This window comes from Oryzias melastigma, linkage group LG5 (assembly GCF_002922805.2).
Source record: "Oryzias melastigma strain HK-1 linkage group LG5, ASM292280v2, whole genome shotgun sequence".
In the NCBI taxonomy this organism is placed as follows: domain Eukaryota; kingdom Metazoa; phylum Chordata; class Actinopteri; order Beloniformes; family Adrianichthyidae; genus Oryzias; species Oryzias melastigma.
This window is the reverse complement of record NC_050516.1, coordinates 27105598-27124368: the sequence shown is the minus strand read 5'-3', so window position 1 is coordinate 27124368 and position 18771 is coordinate 27105598. Positions and strand designations below refer to the sequence as shown.

The window sequence follows — 18771 nt, the reverse complement described above, 5'->3', positions numbered from 1 at the left end:
CTGACCATCTTTGACAATTAATATTGGCAATACTCTTCATATATGTGATGACCAAATGTTAAATATAAATAAGCATAAAAACTGTCCATCTGAGCTAAGCTGAAAGAAAAACACAAAGACGTGCATCACATCTGACAATGTGCTACAGAAACATTGATTTCACATCCTGTTAGTCTATATTTTTCAGTTGGTCAATCAATCAACCTTGTAACTGGATGAAATGGGAACAAACATGGGTCTGGTTTTCGAGGAGGCGTTTCTGCCCTTAGTAAACATAGGCATTAAAAAGGCTTAACATGTTGCAAAGATACAAAAATAACATCAATTACTATCAAAGATGCCCTGTTTGGATTCTGATTCAGTGTCTGGTTTCTGACCCAATACAATCCCTGTGTATCAAAGTGTCTATACAAGCTGTCCAGCCAATACCTACATGTCTTTTGTTGCTGTCCATTTATTAGTATTGAGTAGAACACGTCCTGCTGCAGGATCCGTCTGTCTGCCAGCTTGCCGATGAGCCAATTCATATGCATAATTGTTGGCATGCCCCCCCCCCCAGAATTTCACATTAATAAAAAAAAAATAAAAAAAAAAACATCTGAATAAACACAAGACGAAAGTGAATGCTTCAGAATAATTAACAGCTTTTTACCTAAGGTGAAAGACACACTTAATGGGGTTTCATGAACTTGAACACCATATGGAATCCACACTAAAATGGGAAGCTCCACCGCCAGATGCTAATACCATCTGATCGCGGCTCTGCATTGTGTTTGCCTTATAAAACCTACATAAAAAAACAGAAGTGTTGCCTCCACAACATCATTTTTATTCGCTTGATCATTTTTTTACAGCTTATTCTTATGTTATTTTCATCATACTGTTATGCAATTACACCATGTCCCTGTCAATCAACAATTTAGGCTTTTAGTGAAGTACTCTCAGTTTCAAAAGAATGTTTTTGCATCATTTTAAGAACATTTTAGGAAAAGGAAGCCAAGCCTTTCATTAATATGTTCCCATTAGGAAGATTTTAATGTGAGTTTACAGCACATGCTATTTTAAGCCAGTCTGATTCTTTTTCTCCACCTGCTGGGTTGCTGTATTTTGCAACACAATGACAAAGACCAGAGATTATTCATAAAACAATCCCCTTGAAATACATATATACTCAAACTTGCTCAGCAGTAGAGATTTTGCTGCCCTCCATGGGACGTGAGAATCCAAGCTCATTGCCCAAGCATCTGTCACTAAATGTCCTTGAGCAGACTGAGGCAGGGCTGTGCTCACTGCATCATTACCACCAGCATCACAGACGCACAGCCCCCCCTACCTTTGACAAAAAATAGTGCAAAACTGACTGCCCACCTGCATGTTAGTAAAATGTGATATAATATCCGTAGAAGGGTGTCACTTTTGATATAAAACGAAGCTTCAATTGTTGGATAAATCAACATCCTGCTACAGTTAAGGCTTTCATAATTCAATGCAAACATGATAGCAAAGGATCTGGCACCAAAATATTCAGAAAATCTATGAAACATTAAATCAGGTCAGCAGTGTTTTTAATATTCCATATTTGTAAGCGTTTATAAGAAAAAATCATCCAAAATGAGGCTTCATTTGTTCACAAGTAAACAGTGTGTATGTCAAAACACAGTTTTAATATGAGAACCCACTTAAATAACATGACCTAGAAAAATATTACATAATAAAAGTATTTTATGCAAAAGAAGACAGCTTCTGTCCAGAAAAAAACATGTATTTTAAGAAAAATAAAATACACTTAATGCATACATAAATGAATGGTTTGCTTGAGAAATCCCATTAATCTTTTAACAAGGTAACCCTTGAACATGCATTGGAAAGCAGCTGCATTGCACCACTAAATGAAACATAAAGTTCGAACAAACAGAGGAAACAACTTGCAAGCTGAATATCTTGTCATTCCCCATCAGTACAATATAATTGGGTTGAAACTAGCTGTCATGCTAAAATAGTTTGCCTGGGAGCCTGACAGACACTGATTTTTTTGGCAGTCAACAAAGAAAGTAAAAAAGATCCTGGAAACAAGGTGGAGAAATAGGTCTTCCAAAAGCTGAGATATTTACACACAGATGGGAATAGTTAGTTCTTCGTGTGTTTATCCCATGCCTGGTTACCCACCACGAGCAGACCTTTGAAGTCGTTTGGCGAAGCAAGCTCCATGACTGCAAGGCTTTTTCTGTGTCACTGCAGAGTTGAAACTGATGAGGGAAAAGTGTGTGAAATGCCAGTATCTGTTCTAAGTGTGTGGTGACTGTTGGTGGAGGAGGTATTGAGAGGTAGGAGCCTTCTCCCCGATGAAACCTATTTGGGTTTATTTTAAAAAGTGTCTGAATGTCATTGAATCACTGGAAGACACTCCAGTCCTCACAACAATTGCAAACCTGCCTGTCCTGAGAGCAGCCACACATATCCCCATTGTGTCCAATTCATCTTCATTGTCGTCATCTGCCTTTTACGTACTTACATTTTTAGAATGTGGACATCAGTCTGATGGGCGAGGTTGTAGAATATCAGAGAAAAGTATCAAAATGAGTAAAAATGTTACACTATTTTAAAAAAAATACCAACATTTTGGAATGAACTAATTACAAAAGTGATCGGCCATCACATTTACTGTATTGCGTTTCGACCATTGACGTGAATTACAATGGACAGCTTTAAACCTCTCCCCTCTGTGTTCCAAATAGGAAGTACCCGCAGGTTGCAAGAAGGCCAAAGTCGACTTCCATTGAGAAACAGACAGTTATTTCTCAGTCTTTTTATTTTTCAGAATAACCATTCTTACTCTGATGCTTCCTTCTTAACACGTTCTTTCTAATCCTAATTTTTTTTTTTAAAGATATTTTTTCTTTATCGCCATTTATTCACCCTTGCAGCAATCATTGGGTTTAGCTCATTCTAAGGTTGGCTAGTTTTATTTGTGAAAGTCTGTGACAACTGTGGACAATCTTCTGAGTGACATTTATGATTCTCAAGCCTCCAGCATTTCACTGCTTTGGTTTTATACTTATATAGGGATATTTAAGATTCTAGTTTTTTTTTTTTTTTAGACAGGCAAATCTTTTTTTCTGAAAATGCTTACATCTATATAAATACATTTGTGGTTAATTAATGGATGAGACAAGACAAGGTGTGTGGTAGATGAGATTTTTTGTTCTGTATTTTAAAAGCTTCAACGTACCAAATAACTTAGCAAGTCAATTCAAATTGAACTGCCTGCTTTATATCTTATTCAAAGTTACAGTTGTTCTGTTTTGTGTAAATATTTATTTTATAATTACTGTGTTTAAATGTTTGCATAAAATAAAGTAAGATTGGGGGTGGAAATTTACAAGATTTTTTTTCTACCCAGTCCTTTTTTGATCACTTTCTGTTCATCGTCTTTATTTAGCTTATTTTGTTTTGTGTTTGTAAATAAATCAAATATTTTTTAGTCTTTGATTGTGAAGCAGCAAGTTAGAAATCGTATTTTCTCGATGGTCTTGGCAAGAATTGTATTAAATTTATTTCTATTTGATAACCTTTTTTAGTGTGAGGTTTAAATAAATGAAACAAATCGACTTAAATTCTGTAAGGACTGCAAAATTGATTTTTTTTTTAAATCCAAAAATCTGCTTTCTTCATGTGCGCGTGTATATATTTTTTTAAACATTTTTTATACATGTTTTAACTGTGTCAGATTTTAATTTAAACTTTTTATGTATGGGTGCCACCTTTTTTTTAAGCTTGAATCACTAATTACAATGAATTATTTTTATAATAATCTGATAAATAATTCACTGTTTGACTGAATTGCATTCATTCAATGAAAATGCAAACTTGTGAATTAAAGAAAAAATTAATGCATAGTTTTTCAGTAAAACTCAGCCTGGAAACAGAGTATAGAGCTTTTATGAACAAGCATAGTTAATGTAGTTAAACAATTATAACCAGATAATTTTTATTAACCTTTTACAGCAACATAACAGTCTAGAGCAATTATTACACATAACCATCATCTATTTTAGTAAAACAAGCAAGCCTAGCTGTCTTAGAACAGAGTCCAAGAGGATTTTAGAGGTTTGTGAGCAAACTTCTTCCTATTTGTAGGAGATCAGTCTTAAGTATCAGCTTCTCAGGCTGCTAGGTAATTTCTCTATCTAAAAGGACCCTGCTGCTGCTGTGTAGTTTCATTTAACTAAACCCAGAAAAATAGAGCGTTAGTCTGTCCTTTGCAAATTGCAGGAGAAGAAGCCCTGTTTTTTTTTTTGTTTTTTTTTTAAACCATTCATAAGCCAGATATTAGGAGTTTTCCAAAACCTTTTCGGTAAAGATTTTACCTAAAAAATGAGCCAGGAAGTTAAAAAAAGGCAGATGTTTTTTCAAAATGGAAACTTGTATTTTGCATTTAAGGAGTTTCATGGATGAGTTGGTGTCATTAAGTTAAATGCTTACACAAATAATATCTATTAAGAGCAGTGTATGAAATAAACATATTTTTAGCCACATAGTTGTAAGATTTCAGTGATCATTTATTCTTGTACATGTTTGTTGTTGGGCAGTATGACAGGAGGTCTGGAAAAGGGTGAGAGCTCCTGCAGAACCAAAGTTCCATTTTAAAGCAATGATGAAAGGTTTACTCACATAATGCACACCAACACACACTTTTGAACTGTTCTCCCCACTGTTTCTATGTTTGTTTGCAGAAGATTTAAAGCTAAAAATCTCATTCTCTGGTTTCTGGCAATATTGCACAAAATGAAACTAAACTGTTTTGATGTGGGTCTAATGTCTCATTTTTGAACTTTTTTATGTTTAACAAAGCTGTTTTTTTATTATTAGTTCCATATTTTTCAGAGAGGATAACTGTCATGATGAAGAATGTATTAGGGTTTCAACACTCACCTCTGTAAATGTCATGTAAAATCTGCACCGTCAGAAAAAAGTGCTTCCAACATCCCCCACCTCAACACATAGTTCTGGTTTCAGTTCCCTTTCAGCAATGACCCTCGTGTTATACAAGCGACCTTGCTTTGTCGCTACATCTACACTACGGAAGTACTAATTATTAGGCAACAGAAGTGGCTTTTAAAGGCTAATTGAGTGTACCCCTGTCTTCCAACATGTATTTCCCTGGAGGTTAAATCCTCAACTTTATAGCGCTCATTTGGTTCTATAATTATAAAACTTTTTTTCAGCAAACAGGAAGTTAAGAGAATTAAGAATAGTACCAAACAAAATGCTTGTTTTGACATGGTTTATTTTCACATGACAACTGCTTTAGTAAAATTTCTTGGTACTTTTTCTTTTTTCTCCCCCCGTATAAAGGTACAGCTAGTCTTTGGGTTGCCATGGTGCAGAGGTGAAGCGTTTGACCTCGGATTGGAAGGTCACAGGTTTGGTTCCCACGTTTCCAGCTGGTGAGTCAAAATGTCCTTGGGCAAGACCCCATTTTGCACCTGGTGGTTATAAGTTGGCCCCACCTTCAGTGTGTGAATAGGGAGCACATTTTCAGTCCCAGCTCATCATATATGGAAGTATGGTTGGGGCCCCCTCTGTGACAGTTTGAGGTTTTAGGTATCCCCAACTCATCACTTTTTGACGTGTTGGGTCCCCAACCCTTGGGACAAGGTACCAGACATGGTAAAGATTGCCGAACCGGGTCAGGGTTAGAGTACCCGTCTGGTCCGTGTCCAGAGGGTTGGGGACCCCATTTTTTGCCCGAGAGGCCTTCAAACTGGTACTAGTTCATGGCCCGGAGGTTGGGGACCCCTGATTTAATGGATACAGCCAGCACGTCATCAATAAATGTATCGTCAATGATAAATTGACAGATGATGATAATATCTGCAGACAACGGTGTATTTTATATGCTCAGACAAACATCCTTGTTTTATCCATGTTCTGACAATCTTGAAATTCTTCTATTCAAAACTTTCTGCACACAGTTGGATACTGCCCACCTGTGGACCAACTACAGGGCATCTAGCATGAGGAGGCTGCAGGTTTCCTATAATGATGCCCTAAAAATGTTATTAAAAGAGCCAAGGTGTGCAGTGCAAGCATTTTGTTTGTTGGTGCAAGAGTTAGCACTCTCCAAGCTTTGTTGAGACATTTTATTTATGTTAATTTTTAGTGTTTTAAAGCATCAAATAAAATCATTTTAACTCTTACTAATGTAAGGTACGGCACATTCAGATACAAATCCCCAATTAGGAGGTCTTGGTATGGTTACGTCTTAAGTATTTTAAGTCGTTAATTGTTTACGTTTATGATACTTGGTAATTTTATGTCATTGTTTTTGTTGGTTTTTATACTTATAATGCTTTTAATTTTTGTTTTGTATATTCTTAAGTCTTTTATTTATTTTGTGTTTCTTGTAGCAAATGGAACTAGAGTCTGTAACAATAAAGATACCACTACCCAAAACATCAAAAAATGATGCGGAGGTAGCCCGACCAACACCTAAATATTTCACAAAAACCAGTCACGTGTGCCACATCAGCCTCATCATTTATCTTTCAACGATTTCAGGTAAACTGTTGACAGCAAGTTAAGAACAATGCTTTGGAACAGCAGATGGACATCAGTTGTGTGACTGTTTAGTAGATCAAATGCTGGTTCAATTCCTTAAATATTTCATTTCACCTTCCCTGCACTGTGGTAAAACAAATGTTCATTTGCCCAAATGTAGTTACCAACATCAAATTATAAGATGTTGGAATTAGAAAGAACCTGAAGAATATATTATGTCACTGATATTTTTTTTATTCCAGACAAAAACAAAAGCACACGTTCAATGACGTCAGGACTTGCTTTTAAAGTACAAAAATATGTTTTTTCCATTAAAATTAACCGACTTTTTAATGATTCTGATGTTTTTTAAAAATATATATATATATTTTTATATTTACACTAAGCTAACTTAAATACATAAAATAATATGCAATCCAGACATTTAAGCATTAATTAAAATAATTAAATATGGTTTAGTTCAAACTGCTGTCGTACTAACCCAAGAAATGGATGTAGAACCAGAAAGCAATCTTTTTCTTTCACTTTTGAAGTGATATCCCATTTTCTGCTCAAAATCTTGTATTTATTTACTTTTTCTTTAAAACTAGATTATTTATGGATCTTTAAAATGTAATTTTATGAAATAATAGAAGGAAAGAAAAAAATTGTCCATCAAAATGAACCAAAGTCCTCCACATCCAATGGTGCATATTCATTTCCACTTGTTTGCTATGTAAAACAGTGCATCTCATTGCACATAGACCCACACAAAGTGTATTCACACACAAGCACATGCTCCCATTAACTTTCTACAACAAGGTGACTGGAGGCAGACAAGAAATGTTGTTGCACTCTCCTTGCTCTAGATGAGCCTGCAGAACTCATGAGGGACTTATTGGTCTAATTAAATTCAACACATGCAGGCTAAATGAGGAAGAGGTGGAGAAAAAAAAAGAGGAGAGGAAAGAAGAGAAGCAATTGAAGATAAGTGTGTAATAATGGTTCCTTGAAGTACAGCTTTGAAACTGTTTCATGAGAAAAGGCTTCAAATGCACGTTGAGGCACAAAGTAAAGCAACTGTTCTCTAAAGTTTTCAAACAGGACTAATAGTTTCTATATATTCAAATTCTTCAGACAATTTTACACCTTATGAAGTTCATGGTGAACCAGTAAATACAGTAACCTTTTTCCCTGAACATAAAGGTAATACTTTAAATTTCCTAGATCAGTCAAATTTAAACAAGTTTGTGACGGTAACAAACCATAACGGGTGCTCACCAAACATTACTTTCCTAAACACAACCTCATCGATAATACTTTCTTCCTCGCAAGTTAATTCCATTTGTCTTTTTTCATCTAAATTGTGGTATTATTTCAATAACTAGATTGTCTCTTATCTGCTTTTCAAAGATGGAAATTGTTGCAGTCAATAGAAATTAAAACTGATGATGAGAAAAAAAATCATTGTGATGAAAATTGTATTTTGGTGTTTTTAACATGATGGAGGACATATTTAAAGAAAATTAAAATTCCATCACTGAGTATTTCTTTATTCAAATGGTTGTAAATCAGGAGAAGATGAAAAAGAAAAAATGTTTGAAAAGTTTGTAGCTACAATGAAAAGGCCACAAGCTCTCTGCTCCGCCATATTCTGACAAATGAACATGTACGTCTTTGTTTTTCTCATCTTAGCTGGAATCTGGTTTAAAAGTGTTCGACTGGATAGCTCCAAAATTGTTTGTCATTTTGTGTCAAAGAGTGTGCGTTATTTGGCATTGCCAATGTCATTTCTAGTTTAGAGTTTGTTTGTTTTTTAAAGAGTTAAAGAAAGAAAATCAAATTCACCTTTATAGTTAATAATAATTTACTTATTGATCATGTGAGGTTTTAAAAGCCTCATGTTCTCTTATGGGGTCCAGATGACCCCACCCTTATATTAAATGCTGTGCGTTCCCTCATATGACAAAGGTCGACAGGATTTTATGTCTGCCACAAACACCAGTGAAGATTTAAAATCCTTGGAAAAAAAAAAAAGTCTTGTGAGGTCCAGATGACTCCACTTTTAATGTAAAGGATAGCTCAAGGGGTTCCACAAGACCCAACCTCACCTAAAAGAACATTTGGGACCTGCTGCACCTACTTTCAATTTCAATGGAATTCTAAATTCTAAACACACACACATGGAATCACCTGTATCCCTCACAGGGCCTAAAGGGAAGGTGTGGGAGGGTGTCAGAGTCTCTAAAAATACACCCAATACATCAGTTCAGATACACTGATGACACATGGATGTGTTACCCAAGGGATGTTTACATTAAAAGTGGGATCATCTGGTCCGTGGCAGACATAAAATCCTGTCCACCTTTGTCATGGGAGGGATCACACACCAATACAAGGGTCGGGTCATCTGGACCCCATAAGAGAGCACAAGGGTAAAATCAGAGCCCAGGAAGTAGAAAAATTATATTGTCTAATCAATGCAGTAGACAAACGCATCAGATTCAATCACTAAAACCAGCAAGGACGATTGGTCATACTTCTTAGACTGCTCTGTCAAGGAAGGCAGGAATCTGGAATCTCTGACCACCCCCTTGAATATAAGCCAGGAACAATCAGAACACTACAGCACTAGGCAGAAGACCGTATAGATAAATGATTCGCACTAACGCTGCCATCAGGGACTGTGGGTATCCCAGCTGGATTTTAGAGAGAGCCAAGAAAATGAGAACTTTGCAGAGCCCAGAAAAGAAGGGAAGTGACAGAAACATCATCCTTCCTGATCAATAGGTGTGTCTGAGAAATTTAGAGGGATGTTCAAGGATCTTCAAACCCAACATGAAAAACACAGTGCGACAAAAACTGGTCTACCCCAAGAGCAAAACACAGAAGGAGAAGCAGAACAATGTGGTCTATTCCAGTTGTCCGTAACTCCTGGGCCACAGACAATACAAACACAACACAAGCTTCTACTTCGACAGTTATGGGTTAAAAGAAAATCTATATCACATTACAATGGTTCCTATAGGGGGCGCACGGTGGCACACTGATCACCTTGGCCCTGTGTGAAGTTTGCATGCTCTCCCTGTGCATGTATGGGTTTTCCCCGAGCACTTCGACCTCTCCTACAGTCCAAAAACATGCTTCATAGGTTACTCTTAATCAGGGGTGTCCAAAGCCAGGCCTCGACGGCCGGCCTCCTGCTGGTTTTCAAGAAATCCTGTCTCATCTGCTACTGGTTACCTGGATCAGGTGTGTTTAGCCAATAAGGAGCTTCAATGGCAGGTTGGTTGGTAAACATGTAGGACACCGGCCCTCAAGGCCTGGATTTGGACACCCCTGCTTTAAAGGGTCCCAAGTGTTAGTGGGAGTAATCCGTCCAGCTTGTACCGCACCTTTGCTCAACAATAGCCAGGACAGGCTCCAGCAACCTTGTGAGGGATATACTGTAAGAAAATGGATGGATAGATAATTCCTATAAGAAATCTAATGGATAAATAAAGTTTAGACCAGCTACAGATATTTCACAGAGGGTTAAGAAAAAACTTTACCCTTAAAAGTTAAGGGAAATTAGAAGCTTAAAGAAAAAATAAATAAATAAATAAAAAAAAAAAAAAATCAGACATCCACTTAAGCCTCATACAGACCGGTTCGTGAAAGTATTGTCTGACATTAAAGGGGCCATACCATGATTTTCTTAAGTGTTTCTATTCTATCTCTTTATAGTGAGGAATTAACTGTGTAATACACTTAATAAGTGGATTTTTCATGGTATGGCCCCTTTAAACCGGCCCATAGCTTGAAAGATGGGGGATCACTGATCTATTCTATCCAGTGTAGTCAGGAGAGTTCTGATCTGTGCATTGGGGAAACTAAAGAACCTTTCCACAAATGAATGGCAGTTCACCGAGGAGCCATAACAGTAGGCCAAAACTCTGCACTTCACCTGTACCTGAAGGACAGGGAACACTCCTTTGAAGACAGTAGTGTATGTTCGTAGTGACTCAGAGGACAGGTGGTTAGAGAGAGGAGTGAAGGACGCCATCTGTGTCAAAGTGGAATAGAGGAAATTGGGATTCTGAGACATCCATCAACTCCTATGTACATTTCAGCCCAGGAGATAAAATTCACACCCACCACATGAACAATAAACCACTAACCATCTCTGAGCCACACCAAGACACCACTGAATAAAAGGACTTTAGCAGCAAAACATCTAAAGGGTCAACCTTTAAAGTTGTGCTGAGGAGCAGAATACAGTTGGCCATAAGAAAGACACAATTTTAACTAATATAGATCACAATGACATGTTTTAGGAGATTAATTACATTAACAGAGAAAAAAATAAAATACAGAAATATAATTATGTAAAAACAAGAATCTTGTCAAACCTTACATTTAGCTTTAATGGCTTGAGTCAACATCAAGACTGCAAATATTTTTTTTATCATTATTGTAATAATAAAAATGGTCAAGTGATGTTTTACAATACAGTCTGTTGCTATGCTGCAGAGATGATGATGACACAGCAAAAATAGAGTCAGAGTGATGCTCCTGACATTGTAAGATACAGTAGAAAAAAGAATTTCAGTCATCTAAATCTGTCTAATACCTCCTATTTCTGACATTAATCGCACAAAACTGTCATGGCAACAATGTGTCAGCAGATATTTTGGGTCAAAAGGTTTAAGTAATGGGGAAGTACTAATGAATCAACAGGATCAAAATGATGTTTTGAACCTATAGACCTAAAACTTATGCCGATGAAAAGGAACATATCGCACATATTGAGCAGTCTCACTGTGATGTCGCAGTGGAGCTGATGTTTAAGGTCACACAGTCCCAGCCCCTATAGAGGTGCAACCAGTTCCTGTGACAGCCCGTCTGAGAGTGTGGTGGAATGACTGACCAACTGGTTGAAACAGAGCATGAACAAGTCTGTGGGTGTTCAAATTACAGAGCAGTTGTTGACCTCCACACTGTCCTGCACCATGAATGGGATTTTTATGTCTACATGTATGTATATACTGTCAATGTGTGTTTAATACGTATGCCTATGTAATAAATTGCTCTCCAAAACATAAAGAACATAATATTTTGCACACTAAAACATTATGTTCTTATGCTGACATGACTATAACTTCATTCTCTGCACAGAAAAGCTGCCCAGCCAGTGACATAAACAGTGTATTGTCCACTGACTTCATACTGCAGCAGAGTCAGGGAGCTACGACAAGGGAAGCTGATGACAAACAGGTCATGGAAGAGGGGTGATAATGTTCCCTATTAATTCAGTCACCATGCCAGATCGTCAGCTGGCTAATGCCGTGAAGACAGCAAATATACATGATAAGCTACGGCAGTGAAACCTGCTGCTGTGCCAGGACCAGTCAGTATGTGTGACAGAGACAGTCTGCAGACTTTCACTGGCAACAGATGGCCTGAATTAAACATCTTCATCTAGAAAATTAGAAAACTAGAAGACTTGGATTAAAAAAAAATAGTTACGGCTATTGTGTTACTCTATTTTGTATGCAAATACTACTATTTCTGCATGAAATGCATCATGCATACAAATTCAGATCAAACACATCGCCCAACGTGACTCCTCGTCTCTCCTTTTTGCCGTACATTTCATGATCTGAAACCGTTGTTTCTTTACATCATTTGGGTCCTTCATTCCCGTGAAGCATACACACCTAGGAACAGCTTCCCATCACACAGATGATGAATGCCAGCAGCAGCAGCAGCAGCAGCACAAAATCAAACCAGCAGACTCGCAGAAACCCTTAAAAGACATCACACGAATGCAACATTTCCTGATGACAGCAGAAAGACTGTTGCCATCAACACCAAAAATGGGAAGATCCTCTCACCTTTAAATGATGTTGCAGTGGAACATGCAGCAGGGAACTGGCCGCCACAGCGGGGGGCTGTATGTGTATGTGAATGTGTATGTGAGTGAGTGTAGGTGTGCGTGTGTTATGTGGAGACTCACTGAGCTGCACTCTCACTGCTACTGCCACAGCTGGGGCTGTCTCAATGTACAGCCTGTACCATGTTGGAAGCCAGCAGGGGTGGGCGTCAGGATTGGTGTGTGTGTGTGTGTGCATGTGTGCAGGGTTTTCTTTTTTTTTCCTGAACAGTGCTGCATAGCAGAGATGCTGTTCATCACTTGACAGAGTTTCTCTTTCAATGACGATTGAAAGATAGAAGGATAAATTGACAGATGAGAATGGAAGAATTGGGGGGGGCAGCTCAGGCAAACAAAAACCCAAAGTGAATGACTATGAAAATCAGTTTCTGAACATCCCCGTTCTCCAGTTGCTCCTTCCCGCTCCCTCTTGTTGACATTTTGAGGCTAAGTGTAAAGCAGGAGAACCAGTTAAGAAGTGCTTTCAAACTAATTGCAGACATATTCGGGAAAGGAGGAGACAAAGAAGAACAGCTGAGGGAGGGGAAAAAGAGAACATGCAAGACATAAGAAAAAGGAGAGGAAACAACCACCTGAGAGAAGAGAAGAAACAGGACAGGAGGTGAAAAAAAGACTGACTTGAGCAAACCTGGCTTTACATCAGTGAGAGTGAAGAGGAGGCGAGTGATTAAGTGTAAAAACAGGGAGGAGGGGGTAACTTTCAAGGACGTGAGTCATCTGTGTTCCGCCGATTGGGATTCCCAAACAGCACACCAAAATAAAGCACTCCCCCGTGAACATGAACGCTGCAGGACATAATGACATCGCATGTTCGTGCTTTTATTTGAGCATCCACGACTAGATCGTACACCCCCACGAAGTAAAACACCTGTCCTGCTTCAACCAGTCATGTGGCTTTCCAGCAAGCCAGGCGTGACACAGGAGGTTGCATGTTGCCGTCACGTAACTATCGCACATCTCATTGAGTCACAGCACACAGAGAAGAGACCAGACCTTAAACTGCAACCCTTCAAATGCTCCTATTTTATTGTCTACATGTTCATTTCTGTTTTTTTTTTTTTTTCTCTCGTCTGTGTGTCTCCCTTTGTCTTCCCTAATATGTCACAGGTGTACCATGTAAATATCAGATGCTGGACAGCACTGGAATCACAAGCAGCATCCGTCCACCTCGGGGTATTCCCACCAGAGTGAGTGCATGCTGAACACAACTGAGCTTGGCACATTCTGGCTTGGGTTGTGGCGGCACATGCAGATCACTGTGTTTACTGTCTCTATGATGGCAGCTGGGTTTAAACTTACCAACTCTGCTTTTATTGAGCCGTATCACCAACCCCTTTTTGACTTTGCATGTTAAATATTTATAGATTTTTCACAACATATACAAAGATGAACATTTCTTTGTGAAAATGTTTTCTGCCAACACTTGAGCTGATATTCATCTGACGACCATAAACCTTCAACCGTTTTATGTGATTAAAGTACTGTGAGGAAGCCCCTACTAACCTCTGGCGTGTTCGTTGATGAGGAAGAAAGTGACCAAGAAAACTCAATTGAAATTTAGTCCTTTTAATAAAAAGTTTTAATCAGAGTTGCACAGAGTACTCTTGATCTCGGGCATGCAAAGATAAGAGCTCATAAATGGAGTCCACATATATATGTTGCAGGCGGGCCTTACTGGCCTTCAGACCAATGTTTGTCAGGAGAGAAGGACTTAACAACTTGTATTAGGGGTGTCAAACTCAGTCACAGATCGGGGCCAAAATGCAAAACACACCTTAGGTTGTGGGTCAAACAGAATAAACATTTATTGAACTAAAACTACATTTTTTAAAATGTAAAAACGTAACTTTTTAATGCGAACTGAACCTTGCGACTCGGCCGCTACTGTTATCCTAATCCGGTACCCTAACCCTAGCCTGGTCCGCATCCGGTACCAAGTTAAAGTTAGGGTTAGGATACCAGTGTGGTCCACGTCCCATTACCAGAACGGTATCGGTTTGCGGCCCGGAAGTTGGGAAGGCTTAATTTCAGTGAAAGTAAAAAGAAAAAACAAGTTGGGGACACCCAAAACGTCCATTTTTGACACGAAGGGTTCCTTAACTAAAAGTCAATATGTGACGAGTTGGGAATGAGAATATGTTGCAATGTTACTAGCACAAGATAACACTGGGCTGTTAATAGCAAAAATATAAAATGATCTGGCCGGATATAATCGCCCAGCGGGCTGGATCCGCCCCCCAGGCCTCGACTTTGATACTTGTGCCTTATATGGTCATCCTTACAAAACCTAATGTTTGAGTGGTCAATATCTAAAGCCCTTCTCCTGCCAACAACATACTTTACAACTGGTCTGGAGCTCCACGTGGGCCAACGTAACAATGCATCCATCTATTTATTAAAACCAAAATATAAAAGTGTAACATACTATAAAAATTAAAAAAAAAAATAATGTAACTGATGTATAAAAGAACGTTCATTTATTATAAAAACCTGACCAAAGCCACTTTTCTATGCGTCAGTATTAGCTGACGCACGTTGGTTGCATAAGCAGTCAAATATATACAGTATGTCAAACAGAGTGTGATATTAAGGTGTCACCATTGACATCTCTGGTTAAAGAGTTAAACTGTCATGCTGCTTCATGCATGGGATATTAAAATGGCTGGTTCCTTACCAGTTGAGGGTAAAGCTTGTGCTAAATTCAGTAGAGATAAAGGGGTACACTGGTACTGAAAGGAAGTGATATGCTCAGGTCAACATGGTCCACATGGTTTACTTTGGTGGAGAAGGTCGGCAGTGCAAAGCTAAATTGGTTATTATAGCTGGCCCGGCCACTGCTTATTCTTACTTCAAAGACTTCATAGAACTAAGAGGTTAATAATTCATTTTAACAACGGTTTGACTTGTATCATAATTTGTGGTTAAAGATCCAATTCATAGCCGATATATTTGTTTATTTTGAACAATTCGGTTTAATCTGATTCACTCACCAAGAATCAATCCAGGATATCAATTGAACCAGTGTGACTCCAAGATAAATACCTGGTACTGATTTCTTGTAAGATAATCAAGTGTAATTAAATATGTAAACAAACAGGTAAACAAGAATTAATGTCAAATCTTTTCACATTTTACTTCAAAAAGTTCAGCCCACTGTAGTTTTTCCACATCAAAATAAGACAAACAGAACATTATTAGAACATTCTATCGCACTGGATTGTCACGTCTTTGCTAAATTTGAAGTGTTTCCACACATTGGACTGTAATGATAGATTGATCATTTTTTGCTGTCATCACGTGTGCTGTCTGCTGTGAAAGCACTTGTTCAGTTTAATGCTATAGTAAAATACACATATACTGTACCGCAATCCAAATGTTTTTTTTTACAAGATCAATCATTTCATTTTGAAACAATATTTTTAATAGGAGGATTTTATTAGATTTGTTTCGATTAACAGCTTGCCTCAGACAAATCGATCTGGTTGGATTTTTGGAATACAAAAATCGATTCATCAATTCATTATAACACCAACGCCCTCCCCCAATTCCACTAGCACACCCCCAACTTTCTGTACATTGATAATTCTCCACCACATAGTGCCAAAATTATCACAGCTTGACTTCAACAAATGGGAGTGCCTCATATGGTAGGGCCAGCAATATTCCCTGACCTGAAACTGAGGCTGGATTCTTAATTCAGTTTCTTAATTCATTATTAGTAATGTTAAATGAAACTTTGAAACATTTCATTGAAACTTGGAAAATCACTCATGTGAATAAGAAAATCCCTAACTCATGAATAGGGTTAAATTTGAAGTTAATGTAAACTTATAAAAACTGAAACGAAAGGAGCAACTTGACTGGCTGAGAAGAAGTGAAGGGAGTGGAAGAATGAAGAGAAAAGAATGAAAAGGTGATGTTTGGTCCCTCAGCTTAGCCAGCCCATTATTGACTTTATCATTGCAGTAACTGAAAAACTGTTGATTAAACTAAATATTGGTTCCTGTACAGTGACGTACGTAAGAAGAGATGACCATGGCAAAGTGAGGGAGGAGGAAGAGAGAGACTGGGAGCAGTGATGGGGATCAGAAACAGGCCCTGAATATCAATGCAGCATGTCTAAGAGAATTCAAGGCTGCAGTGCACCAAAAACAGGGAACCTTGGAAACAGAGCGGAGGAGCACCACAACTGAATGGAGCTTGAGGGATCGGTTCCTCTCAGCCAGTAACTCCTACACCACCATGTTTTACCAGATGAACCACAATAATTCCTTTCCTTGGCAAATCTTCCAGATTTACCTTATTTATAAATATGCTTATTTAAATACTAGACTGACCTTTTTTGTAAACCCAAATTCAGCTACTGACTGCTAGCACCTCATAAAAATAGATTTTATATGTTCCCTATTTGGATAAGCAGTTTCAAAATGCCAATTTTGCATGAAAGCAAGCCACACATTCTGCTGGCTGACAAATCCTAGGAAAATCTTTTTCGTACACTGCTATAGTAACCTCTGTTTCCTCCTGTTTCATAAAGTGATGCCATACAAATGAGAAGCTCTGAAACAAGCTGCATTGAAAACCGTTGCTTTGGTGCCATCTTTCCAGTAGAAAAAAGCAACATTGTCCTGAGTGAATCACTTGGCCGACTCTAAACCGGCGATGCTGCTTTGTATTAGAAAATACTCATCACGTAATTATCAAGACATCGTTTTGCCGTGTGTAAGTTTCTTTTTTTGTTTGGCTCTCGATCTCAGTAATAGAAGTATTTAAATAAATGAAACCAAGATATGTGCTATATTTAAATATGGCCAGTGCCACCCTTACCTTAGAGCAATCACAGCCCATATGTTGGAGCCAACAGCCAGAAATCATTAGACTGGTTATTTCTAAAGCCTCATGTTATCTGTAGAGTGCTATAATAAAGGAAAATACAAACTGTGCTTTAGGCCGGCAAATTATCAAATTATCTGATTATAAAATAGCCATCACTTGCAACTATAGCTGAGTTAATAAAATCGATTAATTGATTTAAACTTAACAGATCAATAATTGATCGATTTAGCACATAAAGCTAAAGTCTGGTAGCTTGATGCTAACGTTTAATGGAATTCCAAATAGGACGTCTAATGCTGACGCTCGGTCAACCTAAAGATACATTGTCGACTAAATGAACATCTTTATAAACTCACAGGCATGAATTTTCCAAACTATTTTAAAGAAATAGTTTTTAAAGTAACTATTTATGCTCTAAAACAGTTTTTTGCTCATACTTTCTCCTTCTGGTATAAGGTGTAATGTTATAGCGTGATTGCCACCTAGTGGCCAAACTGAAGCTGCCCCAGAGGCCAGACGCCTCCAACCACATGGGTTTATATTTAACTTCCAGGAGAAGCAGAACAATGTTTACAATGTTAATGATCTGAACATTTTTATTATAGCTTCTCCTTATGGGAAACTATGCAACACTGTGTTATTATAAATCTCATTATTTCACTGATACATGTAAATAAATACAAGTACATTCAAAACATATAGTAGATTATTAACGTATTAATAAACAGATGTATCTAACTGGGGGAATGCTGCAAACTCAAAATTGAACTGAACGGATTGGAAGAATAAAAATCAGAATTGAACCTGGCTGGATTCGTTTCTGGAAATTATTATCGATACCCAGCCCTACTTGCAACTTCTGCAACCTAAAACAAGTTTCTCACACACTATTTCAACAATGCAACTGCCCTCACTAGACAAGGATGGTATACATTGTTGCTCATCCTAAATCTGTTAAAACACATACTGAAAGGGAAAGTTCAATTTTGGACTATTTAAGCACAAACATGTGTTGGTTTATTTAAACATTATATAAACAAACATTTCAAAATAAAAGCCCCCAGTTCACTCCAGAGAAATCAGTTGTTCAGATTCTTTGGTTTGGTCTGTAGTCTTGTTGGACTTTTTGAAAAGGATCTGGTATTTGAATAATCCAAAAATACTTTTGTTGGGGAAATCGTTTTCTTGTTACAGTAAAAAATTTCTGAAAATCCGCTGACCTTGTTCATTTTTAAATTCATACCAGGACAACTGATTTTTCTTTTTACCAGAACTTTGGTTTTCACTTATTGTATCTCATACTTTCACAAGTTTTGGCAAAGGTCTTAACACTGCTACTCCATCTTCATCCATCTTCTTGACCGCTTCCTCCCGTTCGGGGTCGCGGGGGTGCCGGAGCCTATCCTGGCTACTGAAGGGCGAAGGCGGGGTACACCCTGGACAGGTCGCCAGTCTGTCGC

At 37.9% G+C, this 18771-nt stretch overlaps 1 protein-coding gene across 4 annotated transcripts in view; it reads right to left on the bottom strand.

Annotated features, from left to right (window-relative positions):
* The window catches only part of atp2b2 (ATPase plasma membrane Ca2+ transporting 2), a 139101-nt gene that overhangs the window by 88191 nt on the left and 32139 nt on the right, over nt 1–18771 (bottom strand). Inside the window, exon 1 of one of the 4 annotated variants that reach the window (XM_024270873.2) lies at nt 12417–12568. The exons of the other annotated variants lie outside the window; for them this stretch is intronic. The gene's annotated coding sequence lies outside the window, so the exon portion shown is untranslated. Of the gene's footprint in view, nt 1–12416; nt 12569–18771 lie in introns of those variants that run through there. 4 annotated transcript variants of the gene reach the window in all.